The 17,232-nt window shown below is 41.1% G+C and overlaps 1 pseudogene; it reads left to right on the top strand.

The window, feature by feature from the left end:
• Positions 1-2,246: 2,246 nt before the first annotated feature.
• LOC102408247 lies at positions 2,247-12,573 on the top strand (annotated as a pseudogene).
• Positions 12,574-17,232: the final 4,659 nt, after the last annotated feature.

The following is a 17,232-nucleotide window of genomic DNA, read 5'->3' as shown; positions in this document are numbered from 1 at the left end:
TATCCATTCATCTGTTGATTGACACTAAACTTGTCTCCATACCTTGGCCATTATAATTAATGCTGCATCAATCATTTTGAATTAGTGTTTTCTTTCCTTTTTCTTTTTAGATATATACTCAGGAATGGAATTGCTGGGTTCTATTTTTAGTTTCTTGAAAAACCTCCATGAAATCTTCCACAGTGGCTGCACCAATTCACATTCCCACCAACAGTGTACGAGTGTTTCCTTTTCTCTACATCCTCTCCAATATGTGTTACTTGTGTTCTTTTTGATGATAGCCATTCCTACAGGTGTGAGATTATATCTCATTGTGGTTTTAATTTGCATTTCTTTGATGATCAATGATGTTGAGTATGTGGGCCGCAGTCCATGGGGTCGCTGAGTCAGACACGACTGAGCGACTTCACTTGCACTTTTCACTTTCCTGCATTGGAGAAGGAAATGGCAACCCACTCCAGTGTTCTTGCCTGGAGAATCCCAGGGACGGGGGAGCCTGGTGGGCTGCCGTCTATGGGGTTGCACAGAGTCGGACACGACTGAAGCGACTTAGCAGCAGCAGCAGCAGTGGCCATCTGTATGTCTTCTTTAGAAAAATACATATTCAGGTATTTTGCTCATTTTTAAATTGGGTTGTTTGGTTTTTTAATTTAATTTTGAGTTATATGAGCTGTTTATATATTTTTGATATTAATTCCTTATCATTTATGCTATTAGCAAATATTATCTACCATTCAGTCTTTTCATTTTGTGAATGGTTTCCTTTACTATGCAAAAACTTTTAGGTTTAATTAGGTCCCATTTGTTTATTTTTGCTTTTATTCCCTTTGCGTTAGGAGTCAGGTCCATAAAATTCTGCTATGATCTATGCCAAAGAATGTTCTGCCTATGTTTTTGTCTAGAACTTATGTGGTTTCTGGTCTTACATTTAAGCCTTAATCCATTTTGAGTTTATTTTTGTATATGGTGTTAGAGAATGCTCTGATTTCATTTTTTTTACATGGAGCAGCCCTGTTTTCCCAGCACTAATTATTGAAGAGACTGTCTTTTCTACATTGTATATTTTTGTCTCCTTTTCATAGTGTTCTATTTCTTGAACACATCATAATAAATTTAAGAGCAAGGTCTTTTCATATCTTTCCTTAGGATAAAGCACAAGAGGAGATGTATTTAGGGGACATATTTCCAATAAAATGAGGAAATCATAATGAGCACTGGGAGTAAAAAATTGAACACATTTTCATACTAACACTAATTATGCTAAAACTGAGTTATAGGGCCAGAGATTGACTTTGAGTCCTTTATCAATTCTTCAGTTCCCTGCATATTTTGATTTGGACAGTTGGCCTTTTCACACTGTTAGATTGTATACTCTACAAAGGTATCTTTAATACCTTCTAGTCCACGAGATTGTCTCTTTTAAGCTTCTTTATGTGTTTTCTGGAGGTGTCACTAAAGTCAGTGACAGTATAAGGAGTCATATTTGAAAAACCTTTTTACTCGGGTTAAATTATTGTCTAGCTTTAAATTTTCTTTAGTTTATTGAGACGTCTCAAGCTGTTAGGAGGGACAGGCTGCTGTCTAATCAACAGCAATAATTCTGTCATATCATCAGTTACCAGGAGATACTATTCCTTGAGGAGTCCACAGAATCACAGCACTTTTCAGTACTGAAGCAACTGAAAGGTCACAGTGCCTTCATTTCAACTGTAGAGGGTAAGTAATTCCCCCAAATCTGTAAGACCAAGTTGCAGTGAAACAAGGGACTGATTAAAGGTATCCTAACTTGCAATCATTTTCTATCCACCACCTCAACTTCTAAACACATCCACACATACTTGTCAAAATAGCCCTTTCCAAATGCAGAGGAAAGAAACCATCCTAAAAGTCAAACTGCTGTATATTAATAATTCACTGGACAGCATACGATGGCTCACTACAGGGGCCCAATTAAAATGTTTCATATGTGACTGGACAAACCTTTGAAGTAATAAATGAAAACCATTTAAGAGAAAAAATTCTAAAGTTTCAGAAGAGGACTCTCATACTAAATTTCTGATCAGCAACTGATGATGCTTCTCATCTCTGGTGCTGATTTGTTCTCCAATACTGAGCTCACCCAATCCAGGAACAAAGATATGAGCCCTTAGTTGGTATCACTTGGAATGTGGGTGGAGGAGGGCTCATGTCTTCACTAAATGAGACTTCCCTGCTCCCCCACACCTTGTCTTTTCCTGTTCTCCAGCATGGTGTGATTGTGCTTCCCCAGAGGCTCCTGGATGGCAGCTCTGACAGTGGTAGTGATCGTGATGAACCCTCCCCTGGCTTGGGCCAGGGACACCCCCACATAAGTGTCTGCCTTGGGGCGGGGGGTGAGCTATCATGGGATGGGGGAAGGAAGGGAGCTAGCTTTGTCACTGTGTTCAGGCCATGTCCCTTAAAATTGTGACATATTCTTCATACCTATATATAGTGGCTAAGCTGGGTCTGAATAATTGGTAACATTTCTGATGTTCATATGTAATATCAGTGTGCCTTATGGAATATTTCAATATGTAGGGGAAATTTTAATTCATTTCACATTTATTATTTGAAAATTTCCATAAAGATTTACACTATGTACTAGAGATCATGGCTATGTGTTGAGGAACATGAATTCTTCTCTGGAGTTTATTATCAATTTTATTATCAAGTTGAGCTTTGGTTGCCAAATAAAATATAGGACAGTCAGTTACATTTAAATTTGAATTTCAAATAAACAGCAAATAATTTATCCAGAATCTTTAATTGGGCACACTGTATTTTTATTTGCTAAATGGCACGTGGCCAAGGGATGGCCAACTATATGTATGGCCATACATATAGTTCTGTTACTATATAGACAGAACATGACTGTGGACTAACATTGCTCACCACAACCATGTAGGTTGATATATATAAGCTACAGTGAACAGCAACTTCACACTTTATTTTTTAACTTTCTTGTCTGTTAAGTAGGACCTCAGAGGATTTGTGAAAAGTAAGACATGGATGGTTTGATCCAGGTTCCTTTCCTCCCTAAAATCATACCTAAAGGGCTGGAGAGCTTTAGGAAGGTCTGTTCAGTTTTGCTAAACTGTCTAATCGAGAATGTCATCTTTTCTTAGTTTCCCCCTTCTGAGGGGACTTGATTACAGAAGTGAGAGTTCTATATCTGACCAAGGCTGGTGATTTGATATCTACTAGTATTATTGAGAGTAGGGAATCAAAAGTTAGAAAATGAGTTAGTTTGGTCCATTGTACTGGATGAAATGGCTGTGGCTGAAATTTACTACTAAATATAAGTAATGGCTCAGTGGAATGAAAATCAAGAAGGATGATGATGATGTGCGGAATAAATTAACATGGCTTAGTGACTGGGACTTCCAGGTGGCACTAGTGGTAAGGAGATTTAAGAGGTGCGGGATCGACCCCTGGATGGGGAAGATCCCCTGGAGGAAGGCATGGCAACCCAGCTCAGTATTCTTGCCTGGAGAATCCTATGGACAGAAGAACCTGGCAGGCTACCATCCATGGTGTAGCAGAGATGGACACAGCTGAAGCACAACTTAGCACACATGTACTGACTTGTTGACAAGGCAAAGAAATCAGTAAACCTTCCTTTCAAACAAATTCAGTAACAAATGTGCTGGAAAAATAGCTTTGCACTGGGTCCAGATTTTAAGAAAACACATTTAATGTAACATCAATGTTTTTAACAGATATAATATTGCATTTAAAATGCAGTTCTCAACATATCATCATTAACAATGTTTTTCTTTTTTAATTACAGATTTTTCAGATGGTTTACCCCATGATTCTTATCCAGAGACAGTACATCCCTTTCATCTCCTTCCTTTGCCAAGCAACTTTAGGCAATATCTGGGGCTATTTTTTATTGTCACAACTGGCGGATTGTTCTGATATCTATCAGAGTATAGAAGCCAGAGATGCAGGAAAACAGACTAAAATGTTCAAAACAGCACATTCACAGCAAAGAATTACCTGATCCAAAAATGTCAACAGTGTTGAAGTTGAAAACATTGAATTGTACTGTGTTATATCTAAAAAGTCTAGACCCATACTTTTACTCACCTTTCAATTCAATTCCTTACTTTACCATGTTTTTACCAAAAAAGCTAGGCAGTTGTATACAGTCACCATTTTCTTGAACTTGTTCAATCAATGCAAGTTCAGTTCAGTTCAGTTCAATCACTCAGTCATGTCCGACTTTTTATGATGCCATCCAACCATCTCATCCTCTGTCTTCCCCTTCTCTTCCTGCCTTCAATCTTACCCAGCATCAGGGTCTTTTCCAATGAGTCCGTTCTTCACATCAGGTGGCCAAAGTATTGGAGTTTCAGTTTCAGCATCAGTCCTTCCAATGAGTATTCAGGACTGATTTCCTTTAGGATGGACTGGTTGGATCTCCTCACAGTTCAAGGGACTGTCAAGAGTCTTATCCAGCGCCACAGTTTAAAAGGATCAATTCTTCGGTGCTCAGCTTTCTGTACAGTCCAACTCTCACATCCATATATGACTACTGGAAAAACCATAGCTTTGACTAGACAGACTTTGTTGGGAAAGTAATGCCTCTGCTTTTTAATAAGCTGTCTGGGTTGGTCATAGCTTTCTTTCAAGGAGCATCTTTTAATTTCATGGCTGCATTCACCACCTGCAGTGATTTTGGAGCCCCCCAAAATAAAGTCTGTCACTGTTTCCATTGTTTCTGCATCTATTTGCCATGAAGTAATGGGACCGGATGCCATCAGATCAAATCAGATCAGTCGCCCAGTTGTTTCCAACTCTTTGCGACCCCATGAATCGCAGTACACCAGGCCTCCCTGTCTATCACCAACTCCCGGAGTTCACTCAGACTCATGTCCATCGAGTCAGTGATGCCATCCAGCCATCTCATCCTCTGTCATCCCCTTCTCCTCCTGCCCCCAATCCCTCCCAGCATCAGGGTCTTTTCTAATGACTCAACTCTTCGCATGAGGTGGCCAAAGTACTGGAGTTTCAGCTTTAGCATCATTCCTTCCAAAGAACACCCAGGCTGATCTCCTTTAGAATGGACTGATTGGATCTCCTTGCAGTCCAAGGCACTCTCAAGAGTCTTCTCCAACACCACAGTTCAAAAGCATCAATTCTTCGGAGCTCAGCCTTCTTCACAGTCCAACTCTCACATCCATACATGACCACAGGAAAAACCATAACCTTGAGTAGATGAACCTTTGTTGGCAAAGTAATGTCTTTGCTTTGGAATATGCTATCTAGGTTGGTCATAACTTTCCTTCCAAGGAGTAAGCGTCTTTTAATTTCATGGCTGCAGTCACCATCTGCAGTGATTTTGGAGCCCCCCAAAATAAAGTCAGCCACTGTTTCCACTGTTTCCCCATCTATTTCCCATGAAGTGATGGGACCGGATGCCATGATCTTCGTTTTCTGAATGTTGAGCTTTAAGCCAACTTTTTCACTCTCCACTTTCACTTTCATCAAGAGGCTTTTGAGTTCCTCTTCACTTTCTGCCCTAAGGGTGGTGTCATCTGCATATCTGAGGTTATTGATACTTCTCCCGGCAATCTTGATTCCAGCTTGTGTTTCTTCCAGCCCAGTGTTTCTCATGATGTACTCTGCATAGAAGTTAAATAAGCAGGGTGACAATATACAGTTTGACATACTCCCTTTCCTATTTGGAACAGTCTGTTGTTCCATGTCCAGTTCTAACTGTTGCTTCCTGACCTGCATACAGATTTCTCAGGAGGCAGGTCAGGTAGTCTGGTATTCCCATCTCTTTCAGAATTTTCCACAGTTTATTGTGATCCACACAGTCAAAGGCTTTGGCATGGTCAATAAAGCAGAAATAGATGTTTTTCTGGAACTCTCTTGCTTTTTCCATGATCCAGCGGATGTTGGCAATTTGATCTCTGGTTCCTCTGCCTTTTCTAAAACCAGCTTGAACATCAGGAAGTTCATGGTTCAGATATTGCTGAAGCCTGGCTTGGAGAATTTTAAGCATTACCTTACTAGCGTGTGAGATGAGTGCAATTGTGTGGTAGTTTGAGCATTCTTTGGCATTGCCTTTCTTTGGGATTGGAATGCAAACTGACCTTTTCCAGTCCTGTGGCCACTGCTGAGTTTTCCAAATGTGCTAGCCTATTGAGTGCAGCACTTTCACAGCATCATATTTCAGGATTTGAAATAGCTCAACTGGAATTCCATCACCTCCACTAGCTTTGTTCGTAGTGATGCTTTCTAAGGCCCACTTGACTTCACATTCCAGGATGTCTGGCTCTAGGTCAGTGATCACACCATCATGATTATCTGGGTCGTGAAGATCTTTTTTGTACAGTTCTTCTGTGTATTCTTGCCATCTCTTCTTAATGTCTTCTGCTTCTGTTAGGTCCATACCATTTCTGTCCTTTATCGAGCCCATCTTTGCATGAAATGTTCCTTTGGTATCTCTAATTTTCTTGAAGAGATCTCTAGTCTTTCCCATTCTGTTGTTTTCCTCTATTTCTTGGCATTGATCGCTGAGGAAGGCTTTCTTATCTCATCTTGCTATTCTTTGGAACTCTGCATTCAGATGCTTATATCATTCCTTTTCTCCTTTACTTTTTCTTCTCTTCTTTTCACAGCTATTTGTAAGGCCTCCCCAGACAGCCATTTTGCTTTTTTGCATTTCTTTTCCATGGGGATGGTCTTGATCCCTGTCTCCTGTACAATGTCACGAACCTCATTCCATAGCTCATCAGGCACTCTATCTATCAGATCTAGGCCCTTAAATCTATTTCACACTTCCACTGTATAGTCATAAGGGATTTGATTTAGGTCATACCTGAATGGTCTAGTGGTTTTCCCTTCTTTCTTCAATTTAAGTCTGAATTTGGCAATAAGGAGTTTTGTCAAGAGGCTCTTTAGTTCTTCTTTGCTTTCTGCCATAAGGGTGGTGTCATCTGCATATCTGAGGTTATTGATATTTCTCCTGGCAGTCTTGATTCCAGCTTGTGCTTCTTCCAGCCCAGCGTTTTTCATGATGTATTCTGCATATAAGTTAAATAAGCAGAGTGACCATATGCAGCCTTGACATACTCTTTTCCCAATTTGGAACTAGTCTGTTGTTCCATGTCCAGTTCTAACTGTCGCTTCTTAACCTGCGTACAGATTTCTCAGGAGGCTGGTCAAGTGGTCTGGTATTCCCATCTCTTGAAGAATTTTCCAGAGTTTGTGGTGATCCACACAGTCAAAGACTTTGGCATAGTCTATAAAGCAGAAGTAGATGTTTTCCTGGAACTCTCTACATTTTTATTTTTTACTTTATTCAATGTTTTTTAGTATTGCATGATTTCATCATCTGTTAACTTTCAACAACTTGCTTTTGTAAGTCATAAGTAGTAGTGACTGCACAAATTTTTCAGTAAAATGCTTCAATCTTCTGTAGTAATTGTATATTCTATGTTATTGAAAGGGCTTCCCAGGTGGCTCAGTGGTACAGAATCTGTCTGCCATGCAGGAGACAAGAGTTCGATCCCTCTGTCAGGAAGATCCCCTGGAGAATAAAATAGCAACTTACTCCAGTATTCTCACCTGGGAAATGTCACGGACAAAGGAGCCTTTGCGGGCTACAGTCCATGGGGTCACAAAAGAGTCAGACATGACTTAGTGGCTAATCAACATATTGAAATTGTTAAATATTTTCATTTATTCATCTTAATCGCAGGATTATTCTTTAACTCTGTTTTGACAATTTCACAGTTCAATTAAACAGAAAGATAAAAGAAAAATATATACATATATATGATATAAAGGGGTATTTATGCATGTGTGTGTGTTAGTCACTCAGTTGGGTCCAACTCTTTGTGACCCCATGGACTGCAGCCTGCCAGGCTCCTCTGTCCATGGAATTATCCAGGCAGGAATGCTGGAGTGGGTAGCTTTTTGCTTCTCCAGGGGATCTTTGCAACCCAGGGGTTGAACCCATGTCTCCTGTATTGCAGGCAGATTCTTTACCATCTGAGCCAATCCCAAATATACGCATACATATATATATGATGTTTAAAATATTGAAAATATAGAAGCACATATGATGATAAGAACTGAAACACATCTAACCTTCTCAGGTCAGATTTTCCAAATGGATTTTTGCACCAATTTTTTTTAATCTGGTTTTCTGAGTTTTTTGGATTTAGAAATGCTATTGTGGGATTTTGGACCTGTATTGCGATGTTACTTTTAATATCCTCAAAACTCTTCAGTAGTTTCTCATTATATTTTTCGATACCATAAAGCCAAAATCCTAACACACCCAGCTCCCTGTGATTTCTCTTCTTTACTCTCCTTCCTCTCATTCTCAGTGCTCCAGTGAACTGTTTTCTTGTCATTTCTTGAACTGATGAAGAAATTCATCAATTCTTTCATATTTTGGTCCATTGTATTATTTTATCTAAAATGTGACTCCTTTTTCCCAAAAGTGAGATTCATACCCACTTTTTCTCTAGCTCATATCCACTTAATCTTTCATATCACATCATCGCCATCTTCCTTTAGATATTACTTCTTTGGCACCCTAATGTAATTTAGATCATCCTGTAACTCTGTTATAAATTTGCACATTTCTCTTTTGACATTTCTCACTCTCATATAAATCCTTGTATGGTTGAATTTTTTCCATCACTTTTACTAGATATTAAGCTTCTTTGGATTCTTAGGGGGCAGCGCAGGCCTGAAGCTCACCAGTAAAGAAGTTAAGTGCTCTGGAGGAAGAGCTAAAGAACTTGTGGGGGTGAGAGGAGGGAGTCATGAGTGTCTTTCTGGTTGGGGCTTCAGGGAAGAGTGGTGATGGGGAAAATCCAGTCAACCACTGAAGCCACTTGGAGAACAGAGGGGGCTCCTCTGCCCACCTTCACCTCCCTCCACTGTATACAGATGAAAGAAGGACCCGTGGTAGTTCAGGGGTGCCTGTGGAGCCAATGAGGGAGCCCTAGTGGCCCTCCTGTGCTTGGGCAGCCCCCATTGTTGGCCATCACATCAGTTCCTTCCTGGAAGCCCACCAGGGTGACCGAATCCTGCTGTTCCCACAGCACATTTGATGGTGCAGGGCAAGTCCAAGTGTCATTTCTCCATCCAGACTGAGCAGGTGCGGTTCTTGGCCAGATACTTCTATAACCAGAAGGAGTTGGTGCATTTTGACAGTGACGACGTGGGTGAGTTCAGGGCAGTGACCAAGCTGGGCAGGCTCTTTGCTGAGAGTTGGAGTCACCAGAAGGACTTTGTGGAGTGGACACGGGCTGTGGTGGACACGTTCTGCAGACACAACTACTGGGTTGGTGAGAGCTTCACAGTGCAGCAGCAAAGTGAGCGTGGGGGTGGGCGGCCAGGGGACTGGGGACAGTGTGTGTGTGTGTGTGTGTGTGTGTGTGAGAGAGAGAGAGAGAGAGAGAGAGAGAGAGAGACAAAGAGATAGAGAGACTGAGTCCCGGTGAATGTGTTGTATTATGAGCAAGTATGCTTAAGGAGGGTTCCTGTGAGAGCATGTTGCCTAGAGAAATGACACTTGGACTTGCCCTGCACCATCAAATGTGCTGTGGGAACACCAGGATTTGGTCACCCTGGTGGGCTCCCAGGAAGGAACTGATGTGACGGCCACCAATGAGGGCTGCCCAAGCGCAGGAGGGCCACTAGGGCTCCCTCATTGGCTACAGACACCCCTCAACTACCACGGGTTCTTCTTTCATCTGCCTGTGCGACTTTGTCGGTTATTGTGAAAGGAAAGAGACAGTGTGTGTGGTGAGGGGAGTACCCTGGAATCTGGGAGGACCAGGAGGGAGGCTGTGTGGGGGGAGGGGGAAGGGGGTGCAGAAGGGAGACTCCAGGCATCCTTGATGGTTCTTCTGGGAGAAAAGAGGTGAGGCAGGGGAGTCAACACAGGTGGGTGGGTGGTTAGAGACGCGGGAGGGGACTTCAAGGTGTCTGTGGTTGTGGGGAGGGTTTGGGAGACGAGAGGTGAGGAATGTTCAAGGATTGGCAGCATGTGAGGAGAGTCACACCTGCTCTAGGTACACAACCTCTTAATACTGACCCCCCAGAAATAAGAAGTGTGCAGGTGTCTGTGTGCAGAAGCATTTCATTGACAAAGAGCTAGCAGACTAATTCTTGAGAGATGGGGAACTTCTGAAGCACTTCTGATTATTCTAAGGCTTTGTTTATGTCTAAATTTCTTGCTTTTTTGGTTTTCTTTATATGTACTTTTACATAGTTGAAATGCTTGTGAAACCAGCTTTCTGAATTATATTGATAGCTTTGCCACTTAACACACTGTTACTTTTTTTATAATGAATGCTAATAGTATTTGTGTGGTTACATATTTATTTTTATAGTTGTAAAATATATATTACATTCCCTTTTGTTAGATATTTCTTTCATTATGGCCAAATACTTAATTTAAAATTTACTTTTTAAAATTTTTAATTAAAAATTTTTTATTTCCAAGATTCTTGAACATTTCTCACATATTTATTGGCTAATTGTTATTACTGCCTTAAGAATTACATATTGTCTCTTATCTCTCTGGTCCTAGTATTTTCCTCTGTGATTTTATGGGTTCTTTATGTGTTAAGATGAACACATTGATGATTTTCTCCAGTTTGTGGTTTATATTTTGATTCAGTTCATTATTTTCCATTTTAGAAATTTAAATATTTTAATTTAATGTAATAGACTGAGAAAATGTTAGTAATGGTTTACCATCAATCTTAAATCGTATTTTGTGAAATTGTAAAAATGTTTTCCCCCAGGTTTCTCCTTCTTGTTTTTGTTTGTTTGTTTGTTTTAACTGTGTTTATTGTGGCTGGTGGAGTTAAGAATGAGGCACTAAGACCATGTTTCAGTGAATTCCAAACCCTGTCCCAAACTGAGGTGCTCTGAAGTGTGAGTGCCTGGACACAGCTTTCCCAGGATTTCATATTCTATCTCTACACTTACCCCACTACTCTTTCCTAAGTTATCCACATTACTTTGAACCATATTTTCTCTCTAATGAAATAAAAATAATATGTAGCTAACACATATTGAAGGCTAAATTCCAGTTGTGGCTTAACATACTTTAGGTGCAGTCATCCTTAGATAACCTTCAGAGATCACTTCGTATTATTATCCTCCTTGGTAGGTCATAAAGCTGAGACACAGAGAATGCGAATATTACACTAGGATCCCTCAGTAAGAGAGAGAGAGCTTGGAACTGATCCCAGGCAGCATGGTTACACAAGTTGTGCTATTAATGAATATACAATTGCTTTGCAAAAAATTGTAAACACTTCAATTGAATAATGAATAAATGGTTCATTGGATAAAGAAACCCACAAATTTCCTCCACATCTCTCAAATCTAATGTGTTCACACTGTAAGGATTAAAGACAAGGCTCATGGCACTAACTGATATTTGGCCACATGGCCAGTTCTACGGGGCCTGTCCAAGCCTGCAGTCTGGAACAGCAGACTAAATGAAGAAAGGCAGCCAGTCAGGGAGACTTAATGTCTCCTTCACTTAGTCCCTCTGCTTTTTTCCTCCTAGTGGAGCCTGCAGTGACTGTGTATCCTGCAAAGACCCAGCCCCTGCAGCACCACGACCTCCTGGTCTGCTCTGTGAATGGTTTCTATCCAGGACACGTTGAAGTCAGGTGGTTCCAGAATGGCCATGAAGAGACTGGAGTGATCTCCACAGGCCTGATCCAGAATGGAGACTGGACCTTCCAGACCGTGGTGATGCTTGAAGCAGTTCCTCAGAGTGGAGAGGTCTACACCTGCCAAGTGGATCACCCCAGCAGGACGAGCCCTCTCACAGTGGAATGGAGTGACAAGCTTTCTGATCTCGTAAGTTCCTCACCCACCAAGGAGGGGCTTGCTTACCTCTGAGTGTCAGGTTTCTCCTCGCTCCACACCATATTTTTTATTTGTTTCATGCTGTTTCTTTCTTAGCACAAATTGTTGGGGAGTAGCTCTGTGATATCCTGTGATAGAAATCCTCTGATAGTTTACAGATATGCTTTGATAGTTTCTATCAATACCTATACCTGCTGGTGAGACAGTTCTTCCTGGCAGGCAGAGAAGAGGTGTCCCTGCTCTGAGTCTCCATGATATCACAGTTCATCAGTCCCCTTTGTTGGGCTGGACTTGTACATCTAATGCTGTTGCTCTGGGTTCACTGTTATTTGAGAAGGAGCACATCCTCTATAATGTAGGGACCTTCTTGATATGAGAGGAGTCCAGTTTCAGCGCTGCCTTTTATTAGCTCTGTCATACTAGACAAGCTACTTTACATTTTTGAGTCCCAGGCTCCACAACCATGAGATGGAGAAGTCATGGCTTTATGTCAGGGTTGTGATGTTTAAATGAGTTCGATGCCTTAAACCTAGCTACTCTGTGTGATTTTTAATCTCTTTTTTGTAGTGACCAAGTATTCTAATTCTTCCAGGCAACCTTCTTATCCCATCCTCAAAGCTTAGGGAAGTTGGATTGGGATAAAGATCACTGAAACTGACTTCTTTTCTAGGGGCATGATCTGACTCTGCTCAGAGCAGGATGATGGGTGGAGTCAGGGGCTTTGTTCTGGGTGTGCTCTTCCTTGGGATCAGGTTGTTCATCTACTTTACGAATCAGAAAGGTAAGGATCCTGTTGGCAGCTGATACTCACTTTTGAGTGAAGAAATATGGCTTTGCTCACTTAGTTCTCTGTATATCAATGAACTCATCTAAAGCCTTTCCTTCCCTTGCGTGCATGCCTGCTAAATCACTTCAGTCATATTTGACCCTGTGATCCCATGGACTGTAGCCTGCCAGGCTCCTCTTTTCATAGGATTCTCCAGGCAAGAATACTGGAGTGGGTTGCCATGCCCTCCTCTAGGGGACTTTCCCCACCTAAGGATCGAACCCACTTCTCTTATGTCTCCTGCATTGACAGGCAGGTTCTTTACCACTAGATCTACCTGGGAAGCCCCTATTGACCTCAATTTCCTGAAAGTCTAGGATTCAATAGGCCTTGGAAACTTAGAAACTTATGTTTGAAACATAAGAGATTATGACATTTAGAGATAAGAAAAAGCTTAGCATGCATGGTGATTTAGGGTGGAGACCCTGGGACAGATGGACACTAAGACTGATGAAATTACATTCCATTTGTGAGAGGAAAGCTTCATGCTCTTGATGTCTGCTCTCCTGTTTGGCCTTGCAGGTTGGCCTCATGTGATGTGGGCTGTGGTATTAGAGAAATCTTAGAAGACTGATCTGGGCCTGGGGACACTGTGTTTTAGAGACTGACTTTCCTCCATTTATTATAAGTATATTTCTTCCCTTCTCTTTCCCAAAACACTCTGGACTTCAGCCAACAGGTAATGCTCTTTAATTCTCTTTTAAACTAGTATTTACTCTCTCCATAACAGATGGTAGGGGGTAACAAGACTGGAAAGAGAAATAATAGAAAAGATTTTGAATCGGACTTTGATCAGGCAGTTGATATTAAAGCTTCTTCTCTCCACTGAACAGGAAGGACTGTGCTCTAAGGTAGCTTTGGCTCAGGAAGACGTAAGAATTTGCTTTCCTTCTTAATATAATGCTTTAACATGATGCCCTGAAAGAGCACACGTGCACACACACACACAGACAAAGCCTGCTTGCTGAGTTAGATCTGAAAACAACCCTCTCCACTGTCTTTTGCAGGACTCCTAAGCTGAAGTGAAGATGGTAACGCTCAAGCAAAAACCTTCTACCAGCTTCTTTGCATCATAAAAAGGTTTCTTGATTAGCTCTTACTCTTCTTCAGAGAGTGCCTTCTTAGGATCTGGTTTGCTCTTATTCCAGTGACCCTGCTGAAAACGTTCACCTTGATGGCTTCTTCAGTCCCCAATCCTAACCTGGAAGTTCTTAAATTGAAGGCAACACCATATCTTCATTTTTCCTAGCACCTTTCTGTTTTCAGCTTTTACTGCCTTCTGTGTATCTGAACTCTTCTTCTGCCAACATTGCTTTATAATGTCTTTATCAAATAAATATGGAGTGAAAATCTGCTTCACATAGTGTCAGGGAGTAAAATGTAAAAGGAAAAATGTAAAGAAAGAGTCAATTGCAATCTAATGATGTTTTTATTTATTTTCCTGTAGTTTGGTCACATTTGAAAGGTTCTTTGCTTTAGATCCCATTTTAACTTGAGTTTTCTACATTTTGTCATTAGGTAAGTTTTCCTGAGCTAAGAGAAAGTCCTTAATGAACTCATTTCATTGTGGTCTCCTACATCTTTGTGTTCTCAAAGACAAACACAGACATTCCTTTACACCGTGGAATACAGAAAGCGTCGTGTCTGACTCTTTGCAACCCCATGGACTGTAGCCTGCCAGGCTTCTCTGTCCATGGAATTCTCCAGGCAAGAATACTTGAGTGGGTTGCCATTTCCTTCTCCAGGGGATCTTCCCGACCTAGGGATAGAACCCATGCCTCCTGGCTTGCAGGCTGATTCTTTACCACATAAATCATTGTGAAAATATAATTGTAAGTCAGTATATAGTTCTAAATTCCATATATTTTAATAATATTAAGGAGTTGGATAGATTTCAGAGATAGATAACTTAACTGGTTAAAGTGAAAGTGTTAGTCACTCAGTTGTGTCCAACTCTCTGTGACCCCATGGTCTGTCCCTAGAAATCTTCAGGCAAGAATACTGAAGTGGGTTGCCTTTCCCTTTTCCAGTGGATCTTCCTGACCTAGGGATCACACCCGGCTCTCCTGTATTGTAGGCAGATTCTTTATTGTCGGAGCTACCAGGGAATTGTTTGAGAAGATGATTCAGTTCAGTCAGTTCAGTTAAGTAGCTCAGTCATGTCCAACACTTTGGGACCTCATGGACTGCAGCACACCAGGCTTCCCTGTCCATCACCAACTTGCAGAGTTTACTCAAACTCTTGTTCATTGAGTTGGTGATGCCATCCAGCCATCTCATCCTCTGTTGTCCCCATCTCCCCCGGCCTTCAATCTTTCCCAGCATCAGGGTCTTTTCCAATGAGTCAGTTCTTCCCATCAGGTGGCCAAAGCATTGGAATTTCAGCTTCAACATCAGTCCTTCCAATGAATATTCAGGACTGATTTCCATTAGCATAGACTGGTTGGATCTCCTGGCAGTCCACGGAACTCTCAAGAGTCTTCTCCAACACCACAGTTCAAAAAGCATCAAACTTCAGCACTCAGCTTTATTTATAGTCCAACTCTCACATCCATACATGACAACTGGAAAAACCAGAGCCTTGACTAGACGGACCTTTGTTGGCAAAGCAATGTCTCTGCTTTTTTATATGCTGTCTAGGTTGGTCATAGCTTTTCTTCCAAGGGGCAAGCATCTTTTAATTTCATGGTTGCAGTCACCATCTGCAGTGATTTTGGAGCCCAAGAAAATAAAGTCTCTCACTGTTTCCCCATCTATATACCATGAAGTGATGGGACCGGATGCCATGATCTTAGTTTTCTGAATGTTGAGTTTTAAGTTAACTTTTTAACTGTCCTCTTTCACTTTTATCAAGAGGCTCTTTGGTTCTTCTTTGTTTTCTGCCATAAGAGTGGTGTCATCTGCATATCTGAGGTTATTGATATTTCTCCTGGCAATCTTGATTCCAGTTTGTGCTTCATCCAGCCCAGTGTTTCTCATGATGTACTCTGCATAGAAGTTAAATAAGCAGGGTGACAATATACAGCCTTGACATACTCCTTTCCCGATTTGGAACCAGTCTGTTGTTCCATGTCCAGTTCTAACTGTTGCTTCTTGACCTACATACAGATTTCTGAGAAGACAGTTCAGGTGGTCTGGTATTCCCATGTCTTGAAGAATTTTCCACAGTTTGTTGTGATCCACACAGTCAAAGGCTTTGGCATAGTCAATAAAGCAGGAATAGATGTTTTTCTAGAACTCTCTTGCTTTTTCAATGATCCAGTGGATGTTGGCAATTTGATCTCTGGTTCCTCTGCCTTTTCTAAATCCAGCTTGAACATCTGGAAGTTCATGGTTCACGTACTGTTGAAGCCTAGATTGGAGAATTTTGAACATTACTTTACAAGTGTGTGAGATGAGTGCAGTTGTGAAGTAGTTTTAACATTTTTGGCATTGCCTTTCTTTGGGATTGTAATGAAAACTGACCTTTTTCCAGTCCTATGGCCACTGCTGAGTTTTCCATATTTGCTGGCATATTGAATGCAACACTTTCACAGCATCATCTTTTAGATTTGAAATAGCTCGCTGGAATTGCATCACCTCCACTGGCTTTGTTTGTAGTGATGCTTCCTAAAGCCTACTTGACTTTGCATTTAAGGATGTCTGGCTCTAGCTGAGTGATCACACCATCGTGATTATCTGGGTTATAAAAATCTTTTTTGTATAGTTCATCCATGTATTCTTGCCACCTCTTCTTAAAATCTTCTGCTTCTGTTAGGTCCATACCATTTCTCTTTTATTGAGCCCATCTTTGCATGAAATTTTCCCTTGGTATCTCTAATTTTCTTGAAGAGATCTCTAGTCTTTCCCAATATATTGTTTTCCTCTATTTCTTTGCACTGATCGCTGAAGAAGGCTTTCTTATCTCTCCTTGCTATTCTTTGGAACTTTGCATTCAAATGGGTATATCTTTCCTTTTCTCCTTTGCCTTTTGCTTCTCTCCTATTCACAGTTATTGTAAGGCCTCCTCAGACAACCATTTTGCCTTTCTGCATTTCTTTTTCTTGGGGATGGTCTTGATCACTGCCTCCTCTACAATGTCATGCACCTCTGTCCATAGTTCTTCAGGCACTCTATCAGATCTAGTCCCTTGAATCTATTTCTCACCTCCACTGTATAATCATATGGGGTTTGATTTAACTTATACCTGAATGGTCTGGTGGTTTTCCCTACTGTCTTCAATTTAACTCTGAATTTGTCAATAAGGAGTTCATGGTCTGAGCCACAGTCAGCTCCTGATCTTGTTTTTGCTGACTGTATGGAACTTCTCCATCTTTGGCTGCAAAGAATATAATCAATCTGATTTCGGTATTGACTATCTAGTGATGTCCATGTGTAGAGTCTTCTTTTGTGTTGTTGGAAGAGGGTGTTTGCTATGACCAGTGTGTTCTCTCGGCAAAACCCTATTAGCCTTTGCCCTGCTTCACTCTGTACTCCAAGGCCAAATTTGCCTGTTACTCTAGGTATTTCTT

This window comes from Bubalus bubalis, chromosome 2, assembly GCF_019923935.1.
Source record: "Bubalus bubalis isolate 160015118507 breed Murrah chromosome 2, NDDB_SH_1, whole genome shotgun sequence".
NCBI classification, from domain to species: domain Eukaryota; kingdom Metazoa; phylum Chordata; class Mammalia; order Artiodactyla; family Bovidae; genus Bubalus; species Bubalus bubalis.
This window is presented reverse-complemented; position numbering and strand designations above follow the sequence as displayed.